Genomic DNA, 12,511 nt, shown 5'->3' on the forward strand with positions numbered 1-12,511 from the left:
TAATAAAAAATTAATGTTGACTCAGTGGTAGAGAGCTTGCCTAGATGTACAAGGCCTTGGGTCCCATCATCAAGACTACAGAAAAAAAAAAAAAAAAAGAAGAAGGAGAAAAGGAACATAAGGATGTGTTTATAGATGACAAAACCTTTTGCTCTCCTCATTGGCTACAGATACAAGAAGCCCTGGATCCTAGACCCCAGCCAAATCCATTATTTTGAAGCAAAATTCAAGCAGCAGAGAAAACACCAAAATTGTCTATAGTTTTGTCTTTGCTGCAGAATTAAGAGAAATGCTTCTCTGATTAAAGCATATTTCTAGGGTTCTTTTATGTAATGGCAGATTCCTCTGGGAAATTCAAGAGAAATGTTTTCCAAACACATGGCCAAGGCTGGGGGTTGTGGCCTACACCTGTAATTCCAGCACTAGGAGGCAGGAAGATTAGGAGTGGTCCCTGGCCATCCTGGGTCAGGCTACATGAAACTACCTTATATCAAAATAGACAAACAAAAAACAAGGTACAGTGTTGGCTAGGCTGTTTTTTTTTTTTTAAATAAAAATAAGGATACAAGCTTAAATCTTGTTTCATTGTGCCCCCTGCTGGTACTTTTGTAGAATTTATTTTCTACCAACAAAAAGCACCAGTGTTATTCAACACAAATTTATCCCTGAATACCCTGTAAGGCTGAGATTGAATGAAAAGAAAAAAAAGAAACAAATTCATTTCTTATTCCTTTTGAAACGTTATTTCAGTAATCACACAACATACTGAATCTTATTATTATGTTTTATTATGATATTTGTATGTACTCAATGACACCCCCAAATAATTCTTTTTGTTTTGTTATGTTTTTCGAGACAGGGTTTCTCTGTATAGCCCTGGCTGTCCTGGAATTCACTCGGTAGACCAGGCTGGCCTCGAACTCCAAATAACTCTTTTTAAAAGATTTTTTTAAATTATGTATTTGTGTGCATATATGTGCAGGTGCCCACAGAGCCAGAGTTACAGGCAGTGGTAAGATGCCAAATATAGGTCCTGTGAACAGACCTTTTGTTCTCTTAGTGTTTGAGCCATCTCTCCAGTCTCAATTATGCTTTAGGTTGTGCGTGCGTGTGTCTGTGTGCGTGTGTCTGTGTGTGTGTGTATCTGTGTGTGTGTGCGTGTGTCTGTGTGTGTGTGTCTGTGTGTGCGTGCACGCACATGCGCGTACAGGTGGAGGCAAGAGGTCAACCCTGGGTGTCCTCAATTCCACTTCAGTTTATTTTCTGAGACGGGTTCCTAACTGAACTGGAGCTACATAGCAGAGTCAACCAGCCTGGCTGGCCAGCAAGCCCCACGGTTCCTCCTAGCTCCTCCTCCCTAGCACCAAGACTACCAGGTGTGCCGTCACACCTGGCTTTTTTAAAAAGGTCTTATTTTCTTTTTATTTATGTGGACATGTCTGTGTAAGTATATGTGCAGGTACCTTTGGAGTGCCCTTGGAGCCAATGAGGAGAGCAAAGGTTTGGTACCCAAACCCTGTACTGAAAAACAAAACAGGACTGGAGAGATGGCTCAGTGGTTCAGAGCACTGACTGCTCTTCCAGAGGTCCTGAGTTCAAATCCCAGCAACCACATGGTGGCTCACAACCATCTGTAATGAGATCTGATGCCCTCTTCTGGTGTTGTCTGAAGATAGCTACAGTGTATTTATATATAATAAATAAATCTTTAAAAAAAAAAAAAAAAAAGCCTGAGTAGCCACGACTGTTCTGGAACTCACTCTGTGGACCAGGCTTGCTTTAACTCAAAGATCTGCCTGCCCCTACCCTCCTAGTGCTGGGATTAAAGGTGTGCACTTCCATACCCAGCAATAAATACACACTTAAAAATTCTAGCGTGGCTATTTACTTAGTAAATTACCACAGTTATTCCTGCATTTAACAAATACATTCTGGCTGGGCCTTTAATTCCAGCACTCAGGAGGCAGAGGCAGGAGGATCTCTGTGAGTTAAGGACATGCTGAGACCCCCCATCTAAAACAAAACAAGACAAACCATCATAAATGCATTCTGAGTTCAGCCTCAATAGCCATTTGAGAAATACAAACCAAACTGCAATAAGATGCTTGTTCATAACCATGAGCAAGGCCAACCTGTGACAAACACAGAGAGGAGCTGGAAACATGGCCCATGGTTAAGATCACTGGCTGTTCTTCCAAAGGACCAAGTTCAATTCCCAGGCCACACATGGGAGCTCACAGCAGGCACCAGGCATGCATGGAGGGCACATAAAAATGAAAACACTTACATGTCACTAACACAAGTGGAACACAGCACAGCCACTTTGGAAAACAATCTGACAAATTTAAATACAGGACACATAATTCCATGTCTAGCTGTAGTTATGCTACCAAGAAAAATGAATGCATATATTCCTATGAAAACTTGTGTGTTATAAAAGCATCTTTGTTTGTTTGTTTGTTTGTTTTTCAAGACAGGGTATCCTGGCTGTCCTAGAACTCACTCTGTAGACAAGGCTGGCCTTGAACTCAGAGATCCTCCTGCCTCTGCCTCCTGAGTGCTGAGATTAAAGGCATGTGCCACCACTGCCTGACAAAAGCATTTCTGTCTCTCTTTTTAAAGAATTATCTATTTATTTTATGTATATGAGTACACTGTAGCTGTCTTCAGACACAGCAAAGAGGACATCAGAGCCTATTACAAATGGTTGTGAGCCACTATGTGGTTGCTGGGATTTGAACTCAGGATTTCTAGAAGAGCAGTCAGTGTTCTTGACCTTTGAACCATCTCACTAGCCCCGCAAAATCATCTTTCATGATGGTCAGAAAGAGGAAACAACTACTGGATACAGAGATGCCTCAGCAGTTAAAAGCACTTGCTGCTCATGAAAAGACCTGAGTTCAGTTCCCCAAACCCAAGTCCAAAGATTCACAGATGTCTATAACTGCAGACCCAGCACTCTCTTCTGCCCCGGAAAAACCTTAACAGTGTTACAGTAAGTGAAGATCAGGCTGTGTGCAAGTGCCCCTACCCCACTGAGCCATCCGGATCTCCCAATGCAGCCCAAGTATTTTCCTCATAAGTGAGACTTTCTAAAGTTCATTTTGATTTATATGCATGTATAGGAAACCCTGGAGCTGAAGTTCCAGTGAGTTGTGAGCTTCCCCATAGGTACGGGATTTGGAAACAGAACTTGGGTCCTCTGCAAATGCAGTATGTGCTCTAAATTGCTGAGCCGTCTCTCCAGTCTGCCTGCTTGAATCTTGCTGGGATCATAGGCATGCAGCAGCACACCAGATTTCCATTTTTCTTTTGCACCATCAGGCCTATCCCCTGCTGCATAGGACAGCAGAGATTCTCTATGCAGATTCACCGCCACCACTCCCCCCACCTACACCCCCCTTCCCTCCCCCACTCCTCACCCTCCCCTTCTCTCCCCTCCACCCTGCTAGACCACTGACACATTAGGGTGGTTTCCGGTTAAGGATTTAAAGAGAGTGCTACAGTGTCCCTTTCACCTGGTCCCTAATTGGAGACAAGCATCTACCTCTCCAGTCTCCAACCGCTTGACACTAACCTGTCTTTCATGGAGATTCACTCCCCAGAGGATCCCAGCCTCCTGTTCTCTCTAATTATCTTTCAAAAGCACTGTTACATTTTGGTTAGTGGTTTTTAAAAACATCCAAGTGTGTTTTCCTGAAAGCTGCCGGTGGACTAATTTGCACTAAAGCAGAGAAGTACCACTTGCCAGAAGACAAGCACTTGGAAGACTTGAGGGAACTCGGGCCTCTTAGCTCGGCTCTGTGTTTGACAACAGGGCAAACACCATCACCGGTACATTTCCCACACACCTTCCTGTGAAGAGCCGCTAGCTGTTTACAATACGCTCCCTGAACTACTTCACTTAATTCCTGTAGCTGGCCCGTTGGTCGGAGTGATCACTGTGTATTTTTAGGATGATGAAAGTACCCGCCCGAAGCATAGCAGCTGTCCAGTGGCCGCCCCGGTCAGCCACGCTGCAATGTTGTTGTGGTTTGTACACAAGGTTGTTTTCTTTTTCTCTCCTTTTGTTTTTCCATCCCCGGTTGTAGATTATTTCTCTTTATCACACCTTCGCTAGGAAGCTGAGATACAATCTTCCTGCACAGGAAATTCTATTTTTCTTGTTTGTTTTTGAGACAGGTTCATGTAGATGCCAGTGGAGACTAGAAGGGGGCACTAGATCCCTTGAAACAGGAGTTACGAGGTGGTCCAAGGTGGATGCTAGGACCTAAACCCAGGACCTCCGCAAGAACAGACAGTTCTGCAACAACTGAGCCGTCTCTCCAGCCTCTCATTTACGCGTCTTGTATTAAGATCTGACTTTGTGTCTCCCAACATTTTACAACCCTAAATCCCTCAGGGTTGTGGTGGTATAATGTAGAACACCTGAACAGTATCTACTCTATAATTTGTCAGGGCCCAGGGCAAAATGACAGTGAGAGAGTTCATGAAACCAGTTTGCCCCGTGTATTCTACTACCTAGTGGATCTTTTTGATTTTTTTGTTTTGTTTTTTGTTGTTGGTTTTTGTTTTTCCAGACAGCCCTGGCTGTCCTGGAACTCACTCTGTAGGCCAGACTGGCCTCGAACTCAGAAATCCACCTGCCTCTGCCTCCCAAGTGCCTGCCTCCCAAGTGCTGGGATTAAAGGCATGCGCCACCACCTCCTGGCTTTTTTGATACATTTAAGAGTTTTCTTGCCAGCCTGGTCTACAGAGTGAGTTCCGGGACAGCCAGGACTATACAGAGAAACCCTGTCTCGAAAAAAAAAAAAAACAAAAAAAGAAAAAAAAAGAGTTTTCTTTTTAATCATTTTTCTCTGCTATTTTTGAAGTTCATCCTCTTGGCCTAACACTCTTACAAACCCCTTCCTCAAGGCATATATAACTTAGGGAAACGCGACCTATGCCAACAAAAAACTCTTTTCTCCCACAGAACACCTGAGCAACTTCCTCGGGGCACCCATGAATCCCTAACCTTTCCAGCTTTTTAGGACAGTGATTAAGATTCGTATGGCTCATAGGCCTGAAGGGATTTTGGCCCAAGAAAGTATCTGTTCAGGACTTTCTTAGGGGGAGGGATGTAGCCGCCTGCGGCCACAAGTCGAACGGGTTCACCTGGAAAGAGGGCTGGGAACGAAAGGGGGACGGAGAGCGAGAAAAGATGAAGCCAAGACAAAGTTCTCTGATCAAGGCTCGATGGTTTAATGTTAAGCTTTCAATTTAAAGGGAAAGACCCCGCCCAAACCCTTCCTAGTTTCAGCCGGTAGAGTTGGGTGGGATAATCCGTTCTTGGTCACGGGTCACGGCTGGAGATGTCTCAAGGCAAGCCCAGGGGCAGTTCTTCTTTCAAGTTCCTGTAGCAGGATCATTGTGCAGCCAAGGTGGGTAACCCCACCTAGGTGTCTATTGATATGCAGCCAAGGTGGTTAGTTCCACTTAGGTCCTATTATCTGGTCTCTTGTGGTAAACAAGGTCTCGGGCCTGCTCAAGGCCGGAGGAAGGGCACAGAGGGAGAGGAGGCTCAGGGGCTAAGAGAGGATTTGCCACCAAGCCCGAGGTGCTGAGTTCAAATACGGAGACTTGCACGATAGGAGAGTGACTGATAGCTCTGGAAAGCTGTCTCCTGAATGCTATGCTCATACCACCGCATGGGTACAACACACACATGTACACATACACAGGTAAATACATGGAAACATAAACATGTAATCTTTCTTAGACAGTTTGACTAATTTCTCTCTTTTTAAATTGGTGATTTTGATCTAACAGTCACTTCCGTCTCATTCCCTACCACCCCTGAATGTTCAGGAACATACACGGCTTCTCACCCTTCACTTCGGTCCAAATATCCTCTCCTGGCATCTAGACTTCCTCTCCCCAAGTCCAGCAGCGCTGTATTGACTGGACAGTCTCTGATATTCGCAGATGTCATGACAGTCCCGCACCTACCTCTGAGACCGCCCCTACATCTGAACCACATGACCTTCTCCCAAGAACCCTTTAAGAACAGGGGCTGAATTACAGACTTCTTAGTGTCTCCAGCCGTCAGAACAGTATATACGCTGAACCAACAACCTTCAGGACACAAAAGCCACACATAAGTCTCTGCAGACTTCTTTACTAGCCTTTCTTTATGCAATGAATCTGCCTAACAGACAAGAACCAGGCTTCCACTTACTAATAATACTTGTTAGTCTCTTTGAACACTTGGAGGTGAAGTGAGTTCTGCTTGGAGACCTGGCCTCCTCACTTGTCAAAGGCTGGCCTCTTAGCTCCCTGTGTAGCTGAGGATTTTGAACTCCTGGGTGATCCTCCTCCCTCTAGCTCCCAGGCGCTGCGATTACTAGCCTGAGATACCATGCTTGGTCCCTAAAATGCTTCGTGATGTTTCAAGCATTCTAAAGATGTTAACAAATTATTAGGGATAAATACAAAACTAAAATTTTCCGGACCGAGAATCCCGGCGTGTGGGATAGCTGAAGAAGGAGGATTGGAGTTCGAGGCTTGCCTGGACTAGTAAATCGAACTAGTCCCAGAAACATATAATGAAAGAAAAAAAGTTTCTTCATGTAGGCAAAGGTAATTTTGTGAGACCTTTTAAAATCGAAAAATAATTTCTGTGTGGCCCTGTTCCGGTCTTCACGTGACTTGGAAGGGCGCCCCAGGCGGAGTCACGAACCTTTGACGCCCGGTCTGGCCCGCCCTCCGTAGGTTCCGCGTGAAAACGCGATTACGACCCCTCTCCCACCCACTTCCGCGAAGAGCACCCAGAGCGCAGGCGCAACTTCGGGCCGCCTTTCGGAGACTTCCCCGGCTAGTGGTGGTGAATGCGCATGTGCAGAGGGGCTAGGCCCGGTAACTACGCGGGAGCAGGTGGGTCTCGAGAACTCACGCGACTGGACTGGCTCCTCCCACCGAAAATAAGCAGGCGGAGCCGCTTCACCCTGCGCACGCGCACCGAGTGCAGGACTGTAGCGTGGTGGTGAGCTTTACGCATGCTCATTTAAAACCAGAGAAGTTTATGACGTCAGCCACGCCACTCTGCCTGTGTGTATCCTGTTGCCCACGATCCCGCTTTTAAAGAGCTAGAATCTCGTTCTACCCGATTGTGGTTTTGACTTATAATTTTATTTTATTGTGATTAAAAATTCATTATGATTCTTAGAAAATTGTAAGTTCGCATAGTGTGGTTGGCTAAATAAAACAAGATGTTTTGTTTAATATTTATGTGTATGAGCCAGGCGGTGGTGGCGCACGCCTTTAATCCCAGCACTTGGGAGGCAGAGGCAGGCGGATTTCTGAGTTCGAGACCAGCCTGGTCTACAGAGTGAGTTCCAGGACAGTCAGGGCTATGCAGAGAAACCCTGTCTCAAAAAACCAAACCAAAACAACAACAAAAAAAACGTGTGTGTGTGTGTGTGTGTGTGTGTATGGCTGTTTTGCGAGTACGTATTATGTACCACGTGTGTTCCTTGAGCCAGAGGAATCCAGAAGAGGGAGTCAGATCCCCTGGAACTGGAGTAACAGACGGTTGTAAGCTGCCATGTGGGTGTTGGGAACAGAACCCAGGTTGTCTGGGAGAGTAGCCAATGCTCTTAACCACTGAGCTGTAGATATTATGGTCGGTTCTTCCTCCCAGTCCCATGTTCTCAGAAATAAGACTCAGACTTAAAATAAATTTACAAATACCTTGGCCATCTAGATAGGCTCTTCTCTGACTTAAGATAACCCGTTTATTTTAATCTATACTCTGCCACATGGCTGGTTACCTGTGCTCAGGTCCCATGCATCTGTTTTCTCGCATCTTCCCAAGCCCATCTCCTGCCTGGCTCTATCCCAGAGTTCCTTCTCTCTCCCGGATGTCTCACCTCCTATTTGCTGTCTAAGCCATAACTCATCAGATTTACTGTTGACAGCTACCACAACCATACAGACACAGCTCCCTACACTGAGCGGTCTCCTCAGCTTTTGTTTTGTTTTTTTGTTGTTTTTTTTTTTGGAGGAAGAGTCTCCCTCTGTAGGCCAGGCTGTCCTTGAGTTTATGATACTCCTGCTTTAGTTTCCCAGGTGCCAGAATTACCACCATGCTTAGTCTAAGATGCTTTGGGAAATTAAGCATTTAGGGCTGGAAAGATGGCCCAGTGGTTAATAGTACTAGCTGCTCTTCCAGAGACCTTCAGTTTGATTCCCAGTACTCAACGTGGTAGATCCCGATGGTCTGTAGCTCCTGCAAATCCGATGTCTTCCTCTGACTTCCAGTAGCACTGGACATGCATACATGCATAGACCTGTCACCATACACATCAATAATAATGATTGTTATAATAATAATAATAATAATGTGTTTATTAAGGTCCTATTGTGTATACTAGGGCAGACTTTATAATATATAATATATAATATATAATATATAATATATAATATATAATATATATATATATATATATATATATATATATATATGTTTAAAGCTTTATTTATTTTATATATGTGAGTAACATTGCCTCCTCAGACACACCAGAAGAGGGCATTGGATCCCATTACAGATGGTTGTGAGCCACCATGTGGTTGCTGGGAATTGAACTCAGGACCTCTGGAAGAGCAGCCAGTGCTCTTAACCACTGAGCCATCTCTCCAGCCCCTAGGGCAAACTTAACATCTCCAGTATGCTTTAATAAATTTTCCTTTATATAGTCTGTAGTGGGCTGGCAAAACAGCTCAGCAGGTAAAGTTGATTCAAGCTGAGGTTGATCCCTGTAACCCACATAAAAGGAGAGAAGAGACTCTCACAAGTTGTTCACTGACCTCCATGTGTAATATGAATGTGTGCACACAAGTAAGATAAAAATTTTAAAATATGTAGCAGCTGAGTGTGGTGGTACATGCCTTTAATCCCAGCACTCAGGAGATAGAAGCAGGTAGAATTCTGTGGATTAGAGGCTAGCCTGGTCTACATAGTGAATTTCTATGTAGCCAGAACTACATAGAAGACTTTGTCTCAGAACAAAAAAATATAATAATTATATTTATAATTGTGGTTAAAAACTCAATTTTAAAATATGTGTATTTTTAAATTTTTTCTTTTCACACCAGACTGTACTCTTTCCTTGAATGTAGTTCTATAACATATCAATCAAGACAACATATTCAGATGGTCTTTCCAAGGTCAAGAAGTTTGACACTAAACCTGAGCCCCCTTGACCTTTTTTATTTTAAGAAATGTTACTTAAACTACTGAGTCTAAGGGTTGGCTGGCTTTCAAAATGCATATAGTGCTCACCCATCTCATAGCACTGTCAGAAGTAATTTTGTTTTTAATTTTATGTGTGTGTTTTTAATTTTATGTATGATTACAGGTGCCTTTGGAGGCCACAAACATCGTATCTTCTAGAGAGCTAGAGTTATAGTCAGTTGTAAGCCACCCAACAAGGGTGCTGAGACTCAAACCTGGGTCCTCAGCAAGAATAGTGTGTGCTGTTATTGTTGTTATTGTTTTGGTTTGTTTGGTTGTGGTTTTTATTTTGTTTTGCCTTTTTTTTTGTTTTTGTTCTTTTTTTTTTTCAAGATAGGATTTCGCTGTGTGACAGCCCTGGCTGCCCTGGAATTCGCTCTGTAGACCAGGCTACCTCTGCCTCCTGAGTGCTGAGATTAAAGGTGTATGCCACCACTGCATGTAAGTGCAAAATATTATCGCTCTTTCTAATTATAGATTATACCGTAATGTATTATAGAGTATATAACTATATCATATACTATAGTATATTATGTTTATACTGTAGTAGTCCATAAGTGGCATTCTTCACTCAGGAGATAGCAGTACTGCCCAGCTGCAGGCTTCCAGAAAGTTCCTTTTCAGGGTTTACCTAATTGCAAGAGTGGCCAGGTGTGTAATGGTCTCTCAGACCAAAGGGTAGTCATCATTATGGCCCATTCTTTTTCTGTACTTTCTCTAGTCTAGACAGTATGCAATAGCATGGCAAGGTCACTTTAACTTTCATTTCTTTAATTGCTGTTGAGGCCATGCATTTTTCCTCCCTTGGGATAACTTATTAGGCTTATTGCTTTGCCTAATGACTGTTTTTGGACCCTGTAATCTCCTGTAGACAATCATTCTTGGCTTTTGAAGGTTTTGCTGACTTTTTTTTTTTTTTTTAGAATGTGGGAGAGGCCGGGCATGGTGGAGGCTGACTTTTGTAATCGAAGCATTTAGGAGTTAGAGCCGAGAGGAAGCAGAAGTTCAAAAATTCGACCTTGGTTATATAGTGAGTTCAAAGCCATCCTGGGCTATTTGAGATCCCATCAGAGAGAGAGAGAGAGAGAGAGAGAGAGAGAGAGAGAGAGAGCGAGCCACAAACAGATGGAAAAGGGATGGAGGTTCCCAGACAAAGCTCATCCCTCTAAAGCAGTTCTGCAGAGTAGAACTTTCTAAGATAAAGGAGTGTTCTGAGTCTGCCGGATCCCATAGCACCAGCACCACAGAGATTAGTAATAAAGAAAGGAATGGGGGATAGGAAGAAGAAGAAATCTACAGACTTACTAGGAGGTGGCGCACAGAGTTGCAAAGGAACTCAGAAGAGTCACGTCTGACGTGGATCCTGAAAGAAAAAGTCCCAGGGAGAGTAGGTTTTCCCCAGAGGTAATGAACTGAAGCAAATGCTGGTGCATAGCTGCAATCCAAACACTTGGGAGGTGGAGACGGGAGAGTCAGGAGTTTAAGATCATCCTCAACTGTAAAACAAGTTTGAGCCTAGTGTGGACTGTGTGAAACCTTGTCAGGAAAAAAAAAATTCTACTCTCATATTCAGTAGAAAGTTAAACAACGGCTTGGACTGGGATTCACTGGTAGAACACGTAGCACTTAGCATACCCAGGGTCCCAGAGTTCATCCTCAGCGGAAAGACAATTACAATTACGGGGGGCGGGGAGACGCAGTACACACCTGTAACCCTAGCATTCAGTAGATTCAGGAGTTCCAGGCCAGCTTGGCCTACAAAGCCAATGTCTCAAAAACAAAACCAAGACTGCGCTGGATTATTGTTAGGTTTTTTGTTTGTTTGTTTGTTTTATTTTTTGAGACAGGATTTCTCTGTGTAGCCCTGGCTGTCCTGGAACTCCGTCTATAGACCAGGCTGGCCTCGAACTCAGAGATCCACCTGCCTCTGCCTCCTGAGTGCTGGGATTAAAGGCATGTATCATCCCAGCCCAGCCCAGAAACTATTATTTCAATATTTCTGTGATTTTTTTTTTGTTTTTTAGTAATACACCTCAAAAAGGAAGGAGGAAGATCCAGGATGCAGCTCAATTGTAGCTGTCTTAACCTGTAAACAGCTCTTGGTTCTATGCTTACCACCATTAAAAAAAAAAAAAAAAAAAAAAAAAACGACAGGGAATGCATGCCTTTAATCCCAGAATTCAGGAGGCAAAGATAGACAAACCTATTTCCGTTGTATAGCAGCCTGGTGCTACACAGTGAGTTCCTGTCCCAAGACCAAACCAAACCTCTGAGAGCCTCTAGAGGGCGCTCCTTCTGCACCAAAGACTTGAGAAACAGCTTTATTGAGATATAATTCATATATTATAAACTTCACTCATTTAAAGCATACGGTTGGTTTTCAGTCTTCTCACAGATTTGTGAAACCATCATCACAGTCAACTTTAGAACAATTTTATCACCCCTAAAAGAGAAGTCCCAATAAGCCTGGCCTGTTACATATTTCTGATCCCACCACCCTGGAAGCTGGGACAGAGGGATCAGAATCCCAAGGGCATGTGCAGCCGCATAGAGAGCTGGAGACCTGGCACAGTGGCACATGCTTTTAATGCCAGCACTCGGAGGGCAGAAGTAGGCTGATGTCATGAGACTGAGGCTAGCCTAGTCTACATAACAAGTTCCAGGCCCTCTGGGACTGCACAGTGAGACTCTGTCAACACACAAATGAACAGCACAAAATCAACAACTTGTGGTCACTAGATGTTACTGCCCGACACCCACTAATCTACTCTCTGTGTGGATGGATTGGCCCTTTATGGACTCTTCAAATGAACAGGGATGACATAAGGTGTCCTATGGTGACCAGCGCTTTCGCCCAGCGTTCTGTCTTTAAGTTTCATCCACGTTGCAGTACGTGTAACATCATGACTCTGTTCATTTTACAGCCAAATAATATTCCATTGTACAGACAAACTGTGTTTTGTTTATGCGTTCACCCATTGATGGATACTTGGGCTGTTTCCACCTTCTGTCCATTGTGTTCAACGAGACTGGCTGGTCCAGACAGGTAGGTCTTTCCTGGTACTTCTGGGAAGGCTGAAACCAAGGTTATTCTGATACAGGAAACCCCACACTCCATGTCAAGTCATGCTGCACACTTAATGTGAGCGGCACCCACTGACTCTGGACAATTCTGAATGAGGTCTTGGGTTTCTGTGCTAGGACAGATCATCCAGACTTAAGCCAAAACTTTGGAGT

This window comes from Grammomys surdaster, unplaced genomic scaffold, assembly GCF_004785775.1.
Source record: "Grammomys surdaster isolate TR1022 unplaced genomic scaffold, NIH_TR_1.0 166, whole genome shotgun sequence".
In the NCBI taxonomy this organism is placed as follows: Eukaryota; Metazoa; Chordata; class Mammalia; order Rodentia; family Muridae; genus Grammomys; species Grammomys surdaster.